This window comes from Natator depressus, chromosome 7 (genome assembly GCF_965152275.1).
Source record: "Natator depressus isolate rNatDep1 chromosome 7, rNatDep2.hap1, whole genome shotgun sequence".
Lineage (NCBI taxonomy): Eukaryota > Metazoa > Chordata > Testudines > Cheloniidae > Natator > Natator depressus.
This window is the reverse complement of record NC_134240.1, coordinates 54,207,352-54,224,321: the sequence shown is the minus strand read 5'-3', so window position 1 is coordinate 54,224,321 and position 16,970 is coordinate 54,207,352.

Here is a 16,970-nt window from a genome sequence, read left to right as displayed (position 1 = left end):
AATTTCTTACCAAAGCTGCTGTTCCCAAAATCTGACAGCTCCCCCACCCCCCGCCCTTTTTTCAGACCACTTTAAGCACCGACTGAAGGAGACCTATGGCTGGGCCATTAGCATGGTTTCCAGCTCACCTGTTAACCCTAGAATTCCCACCATTCCCCAAAACTGCAGATTGTGAAGTTTCACGGCACCAGCCATCTAGCTGAGAAATGACGACATTTCCCCTGGGTTTTGCCATGGGAACAATTTTGCTTGAAGTTGGGCTGAGAATGGCCATCCAGTGGAAATGTGGCGATGACAGGACCAATGACAGCATCTCAGTGCAGTGTAAAAATGCTCCTATTCTGAGCATTTTACACCTGACTTGAGACTATTTTACACCCCCGTGGAGCTGATGCCACCAACTATTGACACTGGGCCAGATTCTCAGCTGGTGTGAAGTGGCAGTGAACTCAGTGGGGTATGCTCATTTACACCAATTAAGAATCCAGCTGTTTCTACATTCCAGATTGTCCATTTCATTATTTTGTATGTTTCTGGTCACAGCAGTAAACTCTGACACCAGCAATTAAATATCTTTGATAAGTAACACTGCAGGAGATTGTTCAATGAAATTAGCCAGTATGAGATTTTAGATTTCAGTTATGTTAACTTACATTTTATATAGTAACTTTCATCCCAAAGTTCTCTACAGATTTTTTTACCTGTATGCGGTACAAAGAAATCACTTCACCCACTGCTGAAATGCAGCCACCTTTGGGGTGGAAGATGGCAGTTGTTTAGTAGCAGTACTACACAAAAGTTCAGGACAGGAATAAAGGGATTTGAAATATCATAATCACAAATGCACCACAAAGAGGTAAACTGTATTAAACTCAAATGTCCTCTTCAATCTGTGTATAAAAATAGTCTCTGATGTATTTGGGTGTTGTTAGACCATGGTTACCCATTCACTGCAGGCTGTAATTTTTATCACACTCTGAAGTTATTCTTCACTTATTGAAGTGCAAAGGGACCATGTAAGGGAATTAGAATTTCCCAGGATGAGAAATGTAACAGAGATCCTCTGTAAGCTATAATCACACAATGATACACATGCCTCTTCTGAGAACAAGAATACAGAGTCTTGGCAAGCCCACAGAGGTCCAGCCAGAGTTGTGTGTGCACAGCAGCAGATCCTACAGACCTTTGTGAATACATGTTTTTCAGCTGGGTTTCATTGCTCAGATCAGTAGCTGACTGTGGGCGTGAAGGCTTAATTGTAACAAAAATGGTTCTATTTTTTAAAAGATCTTTTTCGTGTGCCTTTCATCTCCTGAGTTCAGCCTCCTGGATTAGCCCCTGAACTGATTTTCCTGCATACAATTCAAGCGCACATGGGGCAGCATTTGCTGCCAGAACTGGGGAGATATCCCAAACACCTAAAGTCAAGCTGTCCACTTTGAGGCCTTGATCTTGCCCCAGTGGGTGTTATGTCATGTCATTGGCTTCTGCGGGAGCAGGACTCGGCCCCAAGCCGGGGAAATGGAGGATCCTGAACTCAGCTCTTGGCAGGAACTTGAGGGAGGAAAAGATTTTCCAAGGTCTTGTTCTGTAAAGTTGTTTGTTTCTCATTCTGGGTTTATACATTTCTTGTTCTCCTTGGTGTGTGTTTGAATGCTTTTCCATTCACCTTCCAGGATGATTTAATTCAGATGCATTAGGATGGGGATTCATTGCAGGGGAAATTCACCCAGCAGTGCAGGGATGGAGAAGACCTACCAATGCAGCAAAGCAGCCATGGCTCCACTGTACTGGGGGGTTGGGGAGAGGGACTCTACACTCACCCCGTGGTAGAGCTGGCTCCACATCAGCTGCCATAGAGTAAGGGGTTGGGGCAGGATCATGGCATGGCCAGCGGGTCCAAAATCACACAGGGCACTGGTCCCAAATCCCAGGCTCAGGATATGTGTGGGAATCATGGCTCCTATTTCAACCCAGGAGTGGAGTCATGACCCCAGTGGGGCTGCAGGGATTCCCTGTGCCCCACCTGTAGACTGGAAGGTGGATTCCTTTTTCCCTTCACCCCCGTGTAACTTGTAGCAGAAAGGCTGCTTCTCTGGCCTTGTGCTGCGGTTCTGGGTGTGTGAATTTCACCCACGGTATAAAGCACTTCCTGTAGCTAGTGTCTGCACCGATGCTTTATCTGTTCCCTGTATGACTCCATGCAATCGTCTCTTGTATGTGCCTTTGCTGAACATGTAATCATGTATGTGACACGTATGATAAACATCTCTCAAAGATGATCGTGTCTTAGGCTATGGCGGATCAAACCTATCGTGCATCCCCTGAACTCCGGTGTCCTTCCTAGCAACTATTTGTGTTTGATGTGTAGACTGTATCTGCTGACCAGCTGAGAAATAACATAAATTAATTGCACTGAATGGCAGAATCATTCCTGCTGTATTTTCAAATGTGGTATTTTTGGCCTTCTGTCATAGCAGGAGGTGACGACACTGCCAGTGTGACAGGGCCGGCATGGAGTGGAGGGTTTTCCTGCACAGGCTGTGCGTGGCCTTATATCTCAGAATGTACAGAGCTGGCTTCCTGGCTGCAGCATGTGGTTTGTGTCCCTAACTGTTAAGGAGATGGCCATGCATCAAGCCTGTGAAAATCACCAGTTAGGTGGTTCAAAGAAGGGTTTAAATAAAGGCTGCTCTGATGAGATGTCCTTATGCAGAATCTCTCTCCTTCCTTCAGAGAGAGTATGGGCTGTCTCTGGATCAGTGCTTGGCAGGTCTCCCACGCTAGGGACTGTGCAAAGCCCTAGGAGGAAAGTCACCAGAGTCCACACTAGCATGACACACATTTTTCAGTGTTGTTGTAGCCATGTTGGTCCCAGGGTATTAGAGAGACAAGGTGGGTGAGGTAATATCTCTTATTAGACTAATGGGGGGCATGAATCAGCGTTCACGTTGCATTCATCATCAGTACCCAGCCCCGGGCTAGGGAAGCTAATGATCCAAACAACAGGACAAATTTGGTGATGAATCCTGGTCACAAGCCACCTGAAGCACCTTGTGCATACACTAAGAAGAAGATTGGACCAACTTCTGTTTGTGAGAGAGAGAAGCTTCCAAGAGCTCATCTTCAGGCCTGGAAAACTAACTCAAAGTATCCCTGCTAAATGCAAGGTTTGAACAGATTGTTTCGCATAAGTGAAATTTTTCATTGGAAACTTTTTTCAGCAAAAAATGCAGATTGAGGTCAGTGAGGTGAGCATTTTGTGAAATTGTGCTGAATTTGCCAAATTGTTTGCCAAAACCAAAGCAAAAAAAAAAATCCCAATGTTTCATTTGGACGTTTTCTAAAGGAAACATTTGGTTTGTTCCATTCAAGATTACATACGAATTTTACTTAGATTTTATTTTAAAAGGTTAAGCTCAAAAATGAATCAAAATGTTTAATTTGCACCAAAACAATTCCCCCCCAATTTTTCAGTTCAGCCAGGGAACAGAATAATCAGTTACCTGTACAGCTCTACTGCTGAGTGACCCTGAAGAAGTCACTTCCCCGCCCACTGCCTCAGTTTACTCATCGGTAAAGTGGGGCCAGTGATACTAACCTGTTCAGGATCTACTGGTAAAAAATGCTAGATAAGAGGTAGGCATTATTGTAATTGTGTGTAGTGTTGGGGTATGTACTGGTGACACCTAGTGGTTAGTTAGAGAAATGATAGAATAAGGAAGGAGGACTCCAAAATGTGCGAGACAAGGTGGGTGGGGTAATAACTTTTTATTGGACTGTCTTCTGTTGGTGAGAGACACAAGCTTTTCGAGCTACACAGAGCTCGTCTCCAAGTCCAGGAAATTAAGGCTTTGTCTACACTAGCACTTTTGTTGATAAAACTTTTGTCGGTCAGGGGTGTGAAAAAACCACGCTCCTGACTGATGTAAGCAGGAGAGCTCTCTCCCGCTGGCAAAGAGCGGCGCACGGGAGACCTTGAAGCTGCAGCAGCTTTAGTGGCACAGTTGTGGTGCTGTAAGGTCTATAGTGTAGACATAGCCTTAGTAGGTTACAGATTGTTGTAATAAGCCATGAATCTAGTGTGTCTATTCTGGGCAGGACTACACTACAAATTTACATCATACAGTTGTGATGTTGTAGTGTGTCTGGTGATGACACTCTAAGCTGATGGGAGATAGTTCTCCCATTGGCTTAATAACAGCACCTCTGGAAGAGGCAGAAGCTATGTTGGCAGCAGAAGCTTTCCTGCCGACCTAGTGCTGTCTACACGGGGTAGGGTGACCAGATGTCCCGATATTTGGGGCTTTGTCTTATATAGGTGCCTATTACCCTCCACCCCCATCCTGATTTTTCATACTAACTATCTGGTCACCCTAACACGGCAGGGTGGGGGTGTTAAGGTCAATATAACTATGTCGCTCAGGGAGTGAAAAATCCAAGCCTGAGTGCATGATTTTTAGTGCCTAGCAAAGTTATGAGTTTAAGCTCCCAGAAGCATCTTTTGAAAGTGTTGTGCAGGTTCCCTTTGAGGATGAGGACTGATCAGTCAGAGATGGAGTGATCGCTTTGTGAAAAGAATTCGCCCACCAGGTGATGTGGGGTTTTGGTGTCTTACTTTCCTGTGAGAGTTCATTCAAGAGCCTAGTGATTCTCTGGTTTCACCCACATAGCTGTTGTTGTTGGGACAGGTACATCACATGTTGTGATAGGCAAGTGTAACTCTTCTCCAGGTGGAGCCAGCAGCAACAAGGGCCGGGTTCAGTATCTAGCAGTTCCTTTTCAACAGTACAACACAAAACCGGCTCGAGACCCCACCCAGTGACCTGGGACAATTACACACCACCCCCTGGGTGCCTCTAGGAGGCAATACTTCCCCTCTCGCAAGCACAGAGTCTGAGTGTAGGAAAAACTTTTTTAATAAAAGGAGGGAAGTAACTCAGCATTAATTTGGGAAAACACCACCACTAGGGCTCATAAACACAAACCATGAGCAAAAGATCCACCCCCAAGTAAGCAGTGTCCTTTTCCCCTCAGGTTCTTAAATCCAGCAACCCAAAAGTCCCTTTAACGTGCCCTTCCCTGCTCTGTATCCCACTCACAGTTGCTGTCCTTGGCCAGTGCAGCCCCAGAGTTCAGAGGTTCATCCACAGAGTTCACCTCCCACACTGTGTGGAGGGTGGGGGGGGGGGGTAAGGAAGCACTTTATATGCTTCGCTGCTCAGGCACTCACTCGTTGCTCCAATGGCCGATTGCTGCGCCTCTGCGGGGCTCTGCTCTGCTCTGGCCCTCTCTGCCAGCCTCCCTGCTGGCCGCTTGCCGTACCTCTTCACCAGTTGTCCGTCTGGCTACTTGCCAAGACATCTTCAGGGTTCCCCCCACTTAACACAGCTCTCAGTGATTTCAGCTGTTAGTGGGGGAGCCTCACTGCTGGTGCACGCTGGGCAGTCTCTTGCAATAGAGACACTGTCCCAGAATAGGTCTAATACGTAGACCCACATATCATGGAGTCACCGGGTCAATGTTCTGGAACTACTCCCTATGAAGCCAGTCAGGACTTTGGGGAAGCATGCCTCCTCTCTCTGAACATACTGTCTCCAGGGCAAAAAGCGTACACAGCTTCGACCTTCCTGGGTCTGTCCTCGGAGCATTCAGCATCCCCTTCCACACCGTGCGCTACCGAGAGCAAGTCTACCCGGGCGGTGCCCTTGGGGAAGTCAGAGTGCCCTGCACCCCAACTCCATCGTCAGACGTAACTCTCAGCCAGCTGGTAAAACAGAAGGTTTATTAATTGACAGGAACACAGCGTAGGGCAGAACTTGTTAGCACAGAAGTCAGTGACTTTCAGCCAAGTCCATCTTGGGAGGAAGGGAGCCCAGAGCCAAGGCTCTGGTCCTCCCCCTGAGCCCCAAGGCAGCCAAAACTGACTTGCTTCTAGCTGCCTGGCCTCTGCCCTGCCCATTGCTTCTCCTCGGGCCTTTGTTTCACTTCCCAGGCCAAGAGTCACCTGGTCACATTCCCCTCCTGGGTCTCAGGTTACAAAGAGGCACCATAGCATCCATGTAGGCAGCTGGAGCAAGACCCGCAAAAGTCACACACACGTATTCCCTATAAGCACTAGACATTGGTGCAATACACAGGGAAACTGAAGTACACACAGCATTCATGCAAAACTCACATACAACATAACAAGAAAAAATCCCCACTTCATTACACTACGCATCAGTGATTTCAACTCCACAGCATGTAACAAGACTCTTAATTGAATCTAAATTAGCTCTTTTATTATACCATGGGGAGAGACAATGAGCCCAAGCCCACTCAACTTGTTGGGTTTTGGAACCCGTGTCCCCTGCCTAGGGAGGGCCTTTCAGTTGAGGGTGAGTCCCTCCATTGGAGTATGTCAGGTACAGTTCTGCTGCCCTCAATTCACACAACAAGGATAACAACCCTTTATTACTCCTGCCCCAATAACGAGGAGACTGGGGATCCAACACCAGCCACAAATGATAATTTGGGCAAGCACTCCCATCATGCTGAGCACCTAGGTAGGGTGGATGTGTCCATGCAAACAAGATCAGCTTCTGAAGTCTTTTTCCACAGCTCACCACTAGATGTCAGGGGAGAGCTCATTCAGACCCTGCTTACATCCTCCTCCCCAGCCAAGAATTTGTCCTCCCGACAAATCACAGTCCATATTATACCAGATTCATTAGTTCCCCCCAGAGGGCCTCAGAAAACCCACTATGGCTTCCACAAGCCTGTGAACTACGTATATTGGTTCTTCACTAGCCACCCCAGGTGCATCATAAATTAACCGCCTTACTGGTCTTATAACCCTGTCCCCCCTATTGAGAGTGGACATTGCAGGGGCAGGGGGGGCATCTTCTTGGGCAAGGGATGGTGAGGGTTCCTTTCAGGATCCCTCGGCTATGGGCATAGGTCCCTGCATCTCTGATTCTAATAGGGAAGGTCCAAGGCATCCGGGACACCTTCCACCTGTATGTCTCCACTGTCCAATAACCTAGATGTGTCATTGCAGGGCAGTCTCATTGGTGGCATGGATGTGCCAGCAACGGGTCTAAATACCCATAGGCTTCCAACCGATCTAGAACTTTAAGGAGTCTTTCTTCATGTTCTTCCAAGTCTTTCTTCTTTCTTCATGCTCCTCCAAGGTTCTTCCAAACACAATCAGGTCACCCAAATAAACTAATGCAGTAAATTCATGTTTCCCACAACTTTCTCCATAAGATGCTGAAACATATCAGGAGCTCCAGAAATCCCTTGGGGCATGCGCTCAAATCGATAAAACCCTAACGGACAAATGACGGCCATCTTCTCGTTATCTTCTTCTCCTAGAGGGAACTGGTAGTATCCACTTCGAAGATCCAACACAGAGACCCACTGGCTCCCCAACAAACAGTCCAAGGCATCTTGTGTATTGGTCAACTACATTGTGCCTGTTTAGGGTGCAGTAGTCAATACACATTCGGATTTTCCTGCTCTTCTTACAGACCACCACAATGGGAGAGGCATATGGGCTGCGGGCCTCTGTAATGATATCATTTGCGATGAGCTCTTGAAGGTGATGCCGCATGTCTTCCATCTCAGAGAGAGCAATTTTCCTAGATCTCTCCCTGAAGGGTCGGGGGTCTTGTAGAAAGATGTGGTGTTCCACTCTTGCACGTCCTGGACAAGCCCCCAAAAATGTAACCCTTCTGCCAGGTGGAGCCAGCAGCAACAAGGGCCGGGTTCAGTATCTAGGGGTTCTTTTTCAACAATACAAAACAAAACCGTCTCAAGCCGGGGAGAGCTCATTCAGACCCTGCTTACACAAGTGTAGGACTCATGGATCTTGAAAGGCGTGTTGTGGAAGGTGTTGATCATTGTAGAAGCAGAGATATGTCTGCAGGTTTTGAATCTGTTGTTCTGGCAGGGTCTGGTGCTGCTTTGAGTTGGTGGGTCCTGGTCTGTGGGGAACCTGCTTCTGATGATGAGCTTGGAGAGGTTGGGGGGTTGTTTGTAGGCGAGGACAGGGGGTTTTCACAAAGCGATCACTCTATATCTGACCTCTCAGTCCTCATCCTCATAGGAAACCTGCACAACACTTTTAAAAGACGAGCCTGGGAGCTTAAATTTATAACTTTGCTAGACACTAAGAATCATGGACTGAACAGAGAGACCCTGGATTCTTAGTGTCTAGCAAAGTTATGAATTCCAGGTGTCATTCCTTGCCCCCTCCCCAAGCCCTCTCTTCCCCGTTATGTTTAGTAAAAGTCATGGACAGGTCAGGACTCCTGTGAATTTTTGTTTATTACCCGTGACCTGTCCATGACTTTTACTAAAAATAACCCTGAAAAAATCTCAACCTTCACTATGAGTAAGTGCTCTGCAGGAAATCAGTGAGGCACATGCTTCACTTTAGGGGGTGGCCCACCCTACATGGATACGTGCAGGGAGGAAGGGAGGGCGTGAGCAGACAGGAATGACACTGGATGCAGTTCTCCTAGGCTCCACCCTGAGCCGTGAGATGAGAGTAATTAAAGAAACCCATCCTCTATTGGACCAGAGCCTCAGCTAGTGCAGATCAATATAGCTCCAGTTGAAGTCAATGCAGATTTACACCACTCTGATCCACAGGTGTTGCTGGCATCGGCCCAGCGGCAGCAGATGCCCAGAGCTGCTAGTAGCTAAACCAGCACTGTACTGTAGCTTCAGTGAGCAGACGCCTCAGGCTGTGGTAGGTAACATCAGAGCAATGCAGGCACTGTCCCGGAAGGGGTGTGGGGCGCACCCATTGGGGCTGAGCCCTTGTATAAGAGCCTGGCAGGAGAAAGGTATTTAATGAAGCTGATAGGGGAGTGCATGGGTTTGGTGACAGGCATTCGGCACGAGGCCCAAGAACAAAGCCATCGGTCACCTTGCAATGCTATAATTACACAAGGACACATCATCCCATCCACCCATAAGGCCTGCCTGATACAGCCGGGCCTGCAGGGAGCTACAGGAGCAGAATGCAGGGAAACCTAAAACTGTCCAAAATTGAGGAAAGGCCTAACTAAAGAACAGGAGGCAATCGGAATATTCAGGTGCCATAACCCCCCCGCCATTGCCATGAGGCTAACAATCAGTTCATTGCTAATGGGCCCAGCCAGAAGCTACGAGAAGCCATAACCAGGAGCCAACAGCCTCATGTCAGAGTCCTGTGCCAGGCTGGAGTGGTTGCACCACTCTGCAGGGGGTTCAGCTGGATAGTAAAGGCAGGAAAGCAGCACGCTTGTGAGGCAGTGTTGCCTAAGGCATAGAGCACTAGTCTGGGACTCAGCAGATCTGGATTCTGTTCCCAACTCCACCACTGACTTTCCGGGTAACCTTGGGCCAGTCACTTCCCTGCCCTGTGCCTCAGTTTCCCCTTCTGTAAACTGGAGATAATGATACTGGTCCCCTTGGTAATGAGCTTTGAAATCTACCGATGAAAAGTGCTGTATAAGAGCTAGAGCTTAGCATTAATAAGGGTGTCTGGTTCTGTTTGCCAGGAGACAAGAGATCTGGGAGAACAGGCCTAGGAGGGGATGGGGGAGTCCCCCCTGACTGTAGGGTGGCTTATTAAAAGTTGGTTCTGGAGATTTGTCTCAATAAGACATCACAGAAGATGCTGGGAATTCAGGAGCATGCAGGATACGTGGGTAAGGGAACTTGGTACCAACCAGCCCGACAGACATTCCCAGAGCATCGCTTGGTTGATCCATAGTGCAGCACATGTTGCCGATAGAACCAGCGATGTAGGTATTGTGATCAGCAGACCATGCTTGGGTCTCACAAGTGCCTCAGCCACAACAGCTAGCTAGATACAAGGAGAGTTTAATACGTAAAGGGGATTCTCACCGGATGCTGAGTGCAGGCTGTTGTGTTAGAGACAATGCCATTCCAAGCTGTGCTCTGACCAGCTCAGCCGAGCTGACCAGGACCCTGTCACCAATCAATGGAAGAACCCAAAGGAAACCCATGTGCTGTAGGAAGTGGTATGAATGACTCAGGTACCTGCCCTCCAAGTCAGAAGTGACACAATACCCCAGTATGGAGTTTGGGGGTGCTCCACTATTGGCATGAGATATCTGGCTGAGGTCCAGGACCCTGGTGGTTATTAAAGATCCACTGTCCGTTTTTTGTCTTAACTCAGGCAGAGTGGCCAAATCCCAGCACGGGCAATTATATTCTCCCTCCCCAGGGAGACTCCCCAGGGTAGCTTCAGCAGGCTGTTTCTGTTCTGAATGGATGCAGTGGCCTGTCAAACAAGTGCCAGCTCCCACCCGCAAAGGGGCTGCATTTCAGGGTGGGCACAAGGATATATGTATCTTCCCATGCAAGCTCAGCCCAGCCCTAAGCACAGTTCAGCAATGTAATTCCACTTTATCCTTTAAAAAAGGTGTGACCTTTTCCCTCTTGACTTGTGCAGAGTACAGGCACAAGAGTCACTGGCCCACGGGTAACAGGGACAAGACCTGCATGATGATAACGTAACCAAAGCCAGAAAAGTGTGAAAGACCGGCTGTAACTTGGGCTGTCCTAAAAATAACCCATCCTCTTTGTGGCGGTGACCTCGGGCAGCAACTCCCTGTGATGCTTTAGTCCAGGTGGCTGTTCTTCGTTCACCCTGGAGTCCCCTCTCCTGATTGCCCAGGGACTCCCACCCACTCGTTGCTTTTCTATACTTTTAAAGACAATTTCACACTGGTGGAAATTGCCTGATTTGCAGCCTCTTAGGCCTCCGCTTAGTCACAGAGCGGGAGCCCTGGAGGGTCAACATCTGAGGGAAAGAAGGGAGTTCGGGTCCCCTCTGCGGAGATAGCCAATAATGCCAATTACAGTATTGGGTTGATAGAATCATAGAATATTAGGGTTGGAAGAGACCTCAGGAGGTCATCTAGTCCAACCCCCTGCTAAAAGCAGGACCAATCCCCAACTAAATCATCCCAGCCACGGCTTTGTCAAGCCGGGCCTTAAAAAACTCTAAGGATGGAGATTCCACCACCTCTCTAAATAATCCATTCCAGTGCTTCACCACCCTCCTAGTGAAAGTTTTTCCTAATAGCCAACCGAGACCTCTCCCACTGCAACTTGAGACCATTGCTCCTTGTTCTGTCATCTGCCACCACTGAGAACAGCCAAGCTCCATCCTCTTTGGAACCACCCTTCAGGTAGTTGAAGGCTCTATTAAATTCCCCCTCACTCTTCTCTTCTGCAGACTAAATAAGCCCAGTTTCCTCAGCCTCTCCTCATAAGTCATGTGCACCAGCCCCCTAATCCTTTCTGTTGCCCTCTGCTGGACTCTCTCCAATTTGTCCACATCCTTTCTGTAGTGGGTGGGGGGGGACAAAACTGGACACAATACTCCAGATGTGGCCTCACCAGTGCCAAATAGAGGGGAATAATCACTTCCCTCGATCTGCTGGCAATGCTCCTACTAACACAGCCCAATAAGCCATTAGCCTTCTTGGCAACGAGGGTATACTATTCACGTGTATCCAGCATCTCGTCCACTATAATCCCTAGGTCCTTTTTTGCAGAACTGCCGCTTAGCCAGTTGGTCCCCAGCCTGTAGCAGTGCATGAGATTCTTCCATCCTAAGTGCAGGACTCTGCACTTGTCATCGTTGAATCTCATCAGATTTCTTTTGGCCCCATCTAAGTCACTCTGGACCCTATCCCTACCCTTCAGTGTATCTACCTCTCCCCCAGCTTAGTGTCATCCGTGAGTTTGCTGAGGGTGCAATCCATCCCATCATCCAGATCATTAATGAAGATGTTGAACAAAACCTGCCCCAGGACCAACCCCGGGGCACTCCGCTTGATACCAGCTGCCAACTAGACATCGAGCCATTGATTCATCCAATTCATCCAATCCATACTTTTTTAACTTGCTGGCAAGAATACGGTGGGAGACCGTATCAAAAGCTTTGCTGAAGTCAAGGTATATCACATCCAAAACTTTCCCCATATCCACAGAGCCAGTTATCTCATCATAGAAGGCAATCAGGTTGGTCAGGCATAACTTGCCCTTGGTGAATCCATGTTGACTGTTCCTGATCACCTTCCTCTCCTCCAAGTGCTTCAAAATGGATTCCCTTGAGGATCTGCTCCATGATTTTTCCAGGGACTGAGATGAGGCTGACTGGTCTGTAGTTCCCTAGATTCTCCTTCTTCAAAGATGGGCACTATATTTGCCTTTTACCAATTATCTGGGACCTCCCCCAGTCACCACAAGTTTTCAGATATAATGGCCAATGGCTCTGCAATCACATCAGCCAACTCCCTCAGCACCCTCGGATGCATTGAATCCGGCCCCATGGACTTGTGCATGTCCAGCTTTTCTAAATAGTTGGTAGGGTTGCCAACTTTCTAATCACACAAAAACAAACACCCCAGCCCCGCCCCTTCCTGGAGGGCATGCCTCCTGCCCCACCCCATCCCTTCCCCGAGGCCTCGCCCCCAACTCACTCCATTCCCCCTCCCTCGGTGGCTCACTCTTCCTCATCCTCACTTGCTCTCACTGGTCTTGGGCAGGGGGTTGGGATGCGGGAGGAGGTGAATGCTCTAACTGGGAGTGCGGGCTCTGGGGTGGGGCCAAAAATGAGGGGTTCAGGATGCAGGAGGTGGCTCCGGGCTGGGGCAGAGGGTTGAGGTGCGGAAGGGGTGAGGGCTCCGGTTGGGGGTGCAGGCTCTGGGGTGTGGCCAGGGATAAGGGGTTTGGAGTGCAGGAGGAGGCTCCAGGCTGGGGCAGTGGGTTGGGTTGCAGGGAGGGTGAGGGCTGTGGCTTGGGGTGCAGGCTCTCGGGTGGGATGTCTCAGTTTCATCTGTACAATGGGGTTGCCAGCACTGCCCTGCCTGCCAGGAGTGGTGTGCAGATACTGTGATAACGGGGGGCCTTTGGTAGATGACCGACCACACTGAGGTGAAGGGGGATGTTCACTGTCAAAGGCCTTGTCCACACTACCAACGCTGTGCCGGGATAGCTCCACCGCTGAGTCCCCTAGTGTAGGTGCAGGAGGTTTCTTGCTCAGCATAGTGACACCAGATGACACTGGCTCTCCAACAGAAGCACTCTCCTGGGGGCATAGCTGCATCTACACTGAGGGTTTTGCAGGCATGGGAAGGGTGTGGGAGTTTTTCCCTCCCCTCCCCTCACTAACAAGTGCTGATGAAACGCTGTAGTGTAGACCTGGCCAAAGAGTCTGAAAACAGCATGTGTTCAATCTTAGCTCCTGATTCACTGGTGCTCTGCACCATGTGGTGTCACTTGCATCAGTGCAAAGACAGTGTGAAATGCCACTATTCTGATGTGGGTGCATTCTCACACTCACTTTGTACTGTTAGTGACAGCATGAGGGGAGGGCAACAAGCATTCAGGCCCTCAGGTTTGTCTGCACTTAAACTGCTGCAGTCGTGTAGCTGTAGTGCTTCAGTGTAGCCACTCCCTACAGTGGTAGCTAGATCCACAGGGGTTTAGGTGGGCTTAATTACATCGCTCAGGGGTGTGAATTTTTTACACCCCCTGAGCAACAGCTGGGTCAACTTCACTTTTTAGTGTAGACCTGTCCTTAATAATTCAGGCTGCTTTAGCAAACTCTTTGGCCTTGTCTTCACTGCAGGAAAGGAATGCTCTTCACTCATGTTAACTCACTCAGGGTAGAAATCCAAGTGAGGACAAGGCAGTTAGTTGTTTTCACACATGTTAGCAGGCCAAGTTAATGAGCAAACTCCCCCATCAGTTTTTACTTGAGCTGCTAACTCATGTGAAAACTACACCCTGCCTAGCCGTCACTAAGATTTCACCTTGAGTCAGGCCAGGTCTACACTACAAAGTTTTGTTGGCATAGCTGTTGGTCAGGAGTGGGCCAGGAGACCACCCACTAGCCAGTGGTAGATTAATGATTTTGCCGCCCCTAGGCCCAGAAATAATTGCCACCCCCCGCTCCAGCTCACCTCCGCTCCGGCTCCGCCTCCTCCCCTGAGCGCGCTGTCAGGTCCTGCTTCTCCCCGCTCCCTGCCCGTGCTTGTGCACAAAACAGCTTCGCGAAGGAATGGGGGGAACGCAGCACGCTCAGGAGCGGAGGTGGGGCTGGGGCGGCGATTTGGGGAAAGGGACCAATAGGGACAGGGAGGGGGCAGGGAAGGGGTGGAGTTGGGGCGGGGCCGGGGCAGAGGGCGCGAACTGGCACTGGGGGAAGCAGCCTCTGGCTGCTATTATAAATTTGCCGCCCCTGCAAATTTGCCACCCTAGGCCTAGGCATTGTCGGCCTAGGCGTTAATACGCCGTTGTCGCTAGCACCGTAGCGGTGCCCGCAGAACCCGGGCTGTAGCTGCAGCAATGCCAACAGAAGAGGGCCCTTGTCAGGGAGGTGGTGTCACCATGCTGGCAGAAAAACTCCTGTCAGCACAACCTGCATCTATGCTGGGGAGGCCCTGCCAGTACAGCTGTACCAGCACAGCCTTTGTAGCATAGACATGGGTAGGGTTGCCAATTTTGGCTGGACATATTCCTGGAGATTTAATCACATGACATAATCTTCAATTAAAGATTAATCTTTAATTCCTGGAGACTCCAGGATAATCCTTTAGGGTTGGCAACCCTACACACGGCCTGAGCTAACTTGAGTGAGGAGCACACGTTTCCACTGCAAAGTCGGGGCCTTCAACACCTTTCAACGCAGTTTCTGACAAAGCTAGCAGGTATCAGCTAGTGTCAAAGAAGCTGGTTAAACCCAGTCAGTCTCACAGCGACTCACCACCTTTGCAGACCTTCTTTGGCCCTCTTCAGCCAGTTGTTTCGTAAACAAGGGAAACCACCCGATCCTCTGTCATTGTTAAATAAGAGCTCAGCCAGCGGTTGCATAAATTGTTGACATTCCAACGAGATTAACGTTACTTCTTTCCAATAAAAATCCCATTCAGGCCTTGTCTTAAAAAAATTCATGAAGCATAACTTACTTTGCAAGACCACTGCTGCCAGTCTGGAAGGCAGGGTTTGTGGCAGAAGACATTTGGATTTGAATTCTGGTGAGAGCTGGGGAATGAAAGAGCAATGAAAGATCTGTGCCCACGGTCACTCAGCGAGTCCTGTGGAACAGAACCCCGGAGTGCTGTCTAAAGGAGGAGGGAGGGAGGAGACAGGGAGTCAGCAAATCTGCCCGTTCTGGGCTTTGCCACTGACCGGCCATATGGCCTTGGATGACTCACTCCACCTCTTGGTGCTTCTGTTTCTCCTCCCACCCTTTCTCTCTTGTCTGTTCAGATCGCGAGCTCTGTGGGGCAGGGACAGGCTCACTCTGTGTTTCTGCAGCACCATCCTAGCACAATAGAGTCCCAGTTACAGCTGACTGAAGATTTGTGATTAACAATGGCCTCTATTCTCCTAAATGCAAAAGCTTTTGTTTGCTTTTGAAATGCTCTTGGTTTTGGTCCCCAGACAAACTGAAACTGAGTCAGCTTTTGAAAAATGACATGGATTTTACTGAAAGCCATGCACTTTTCAGACACACCATCTTCCCCCCCCCCCCCCCCCCAATTGCCATTGAAAAAATGTTTGGGGGCGGGTGGGTGGTTGTTCGTTCAGAATGTTGCCTGGAAATTACTTACTGTTTGCTGACAGTCCTAGCCCTGATCTCACAAGTCCTGGCATGGGGTGATTGGCCCCTGAAGAGAGAGCAGAGTCCAGTGCATCTGCCTGGTCAGCTACCTCCCAATTGTGCTTAAGAGAGGGCACCTGGGCCATAAATATGGGGATACCCAGAGAGTGTGAGGAAGGGGCAAGAGAGAGTTGTCTTTTCAGATTTCACTGATGGGAAGGGCAACTTTCAATGGGGATCCAAGGGAAGAGTCCCCTATACTTGGGTGGGTACCTGGAGGATGGTGAAGCCCCCAGGTAGGCAAGGCAAGGCATGGCACGATGTGATATGATATGATGGGGCAACTGGACCTCTCAAATTTGGGGCAGTCAGGCAGGTAACCTGGGCCTGCTCCTTAACAAAATTCTGGTCATGTCCCTGGCTCAAATACTGGTGGGGCTGGACCTGCTTTCCAGAATATTGGTGTCTGTATAATCTGGGACTGATGAGCATATGGAGGTGGATATCTGCCCTGCCCTCCCCTGCCCTTCTTTTTGGTGCCTTGGGAGTTGCCTGAGGGAAAGAGCTGCACAAGACCTGGTGGAGGGTGGTAACTGTGAGCTGCTGGCGATGAGTTCTGAGCTGTGGGGAGGACCAGCTGGAGCTGGGGGACCCTTCTGAGCTGCATGAAGGCTTATGCAGAGGGGCCCAGGAATGAGAGGAAGAACCAGCTGGGTCAGTGTAAGCAGGGCCCACAAACAAGGGTTTGGTCCTGGAAAAAGATTCCCCTGAGCAGGGGTAGGGCTCACAGGTAAGGAGACCTTGGGGAGTGAAATACTGTGGGGAGGCCCCTCATGGGAGACCTGACTTGGGGCTACAGAACCAGACTTGTGGGAGCCAGTGGGACTTGGTACTCTCAGGTGGACAGCCTGGAGAATGTGGTCCTAAAACAGGGCTAAGGAGCTGGGACTCGGTGGGTAGGTGGCCTTCGAATGGGACTAAAAAGATGCTCCACTGTCACCTGGTCGTGGAGTGGAGTGGGGGGAAATGACTGTTTTTATCATGGGGAATCTGTGGGCTGTAGCACTTGTATATAAAATCAAAAGGTTTGCATTTGTGGCTGGACACAATATTCCTTTGCATGGGTGGATAAAGGGGAAACCAAGGTGGGTCATGCCAGTGCTTCTGAGGTCTGCCATGGGAGGGTGTTGGTGTTGGGGTTTCCCTGTAACAAGCCCCCTAGAGCAGCGGTTCTCAGAAGGGGGTCCATGGCGCCCTAGGGGTCCACATAGCCTCTCAGGGGGCCGCGGGGCCCCACGGCTAAAATCCAGAGCCCGAATCCCCAGCATCCCCTGCAGGGCTGAAG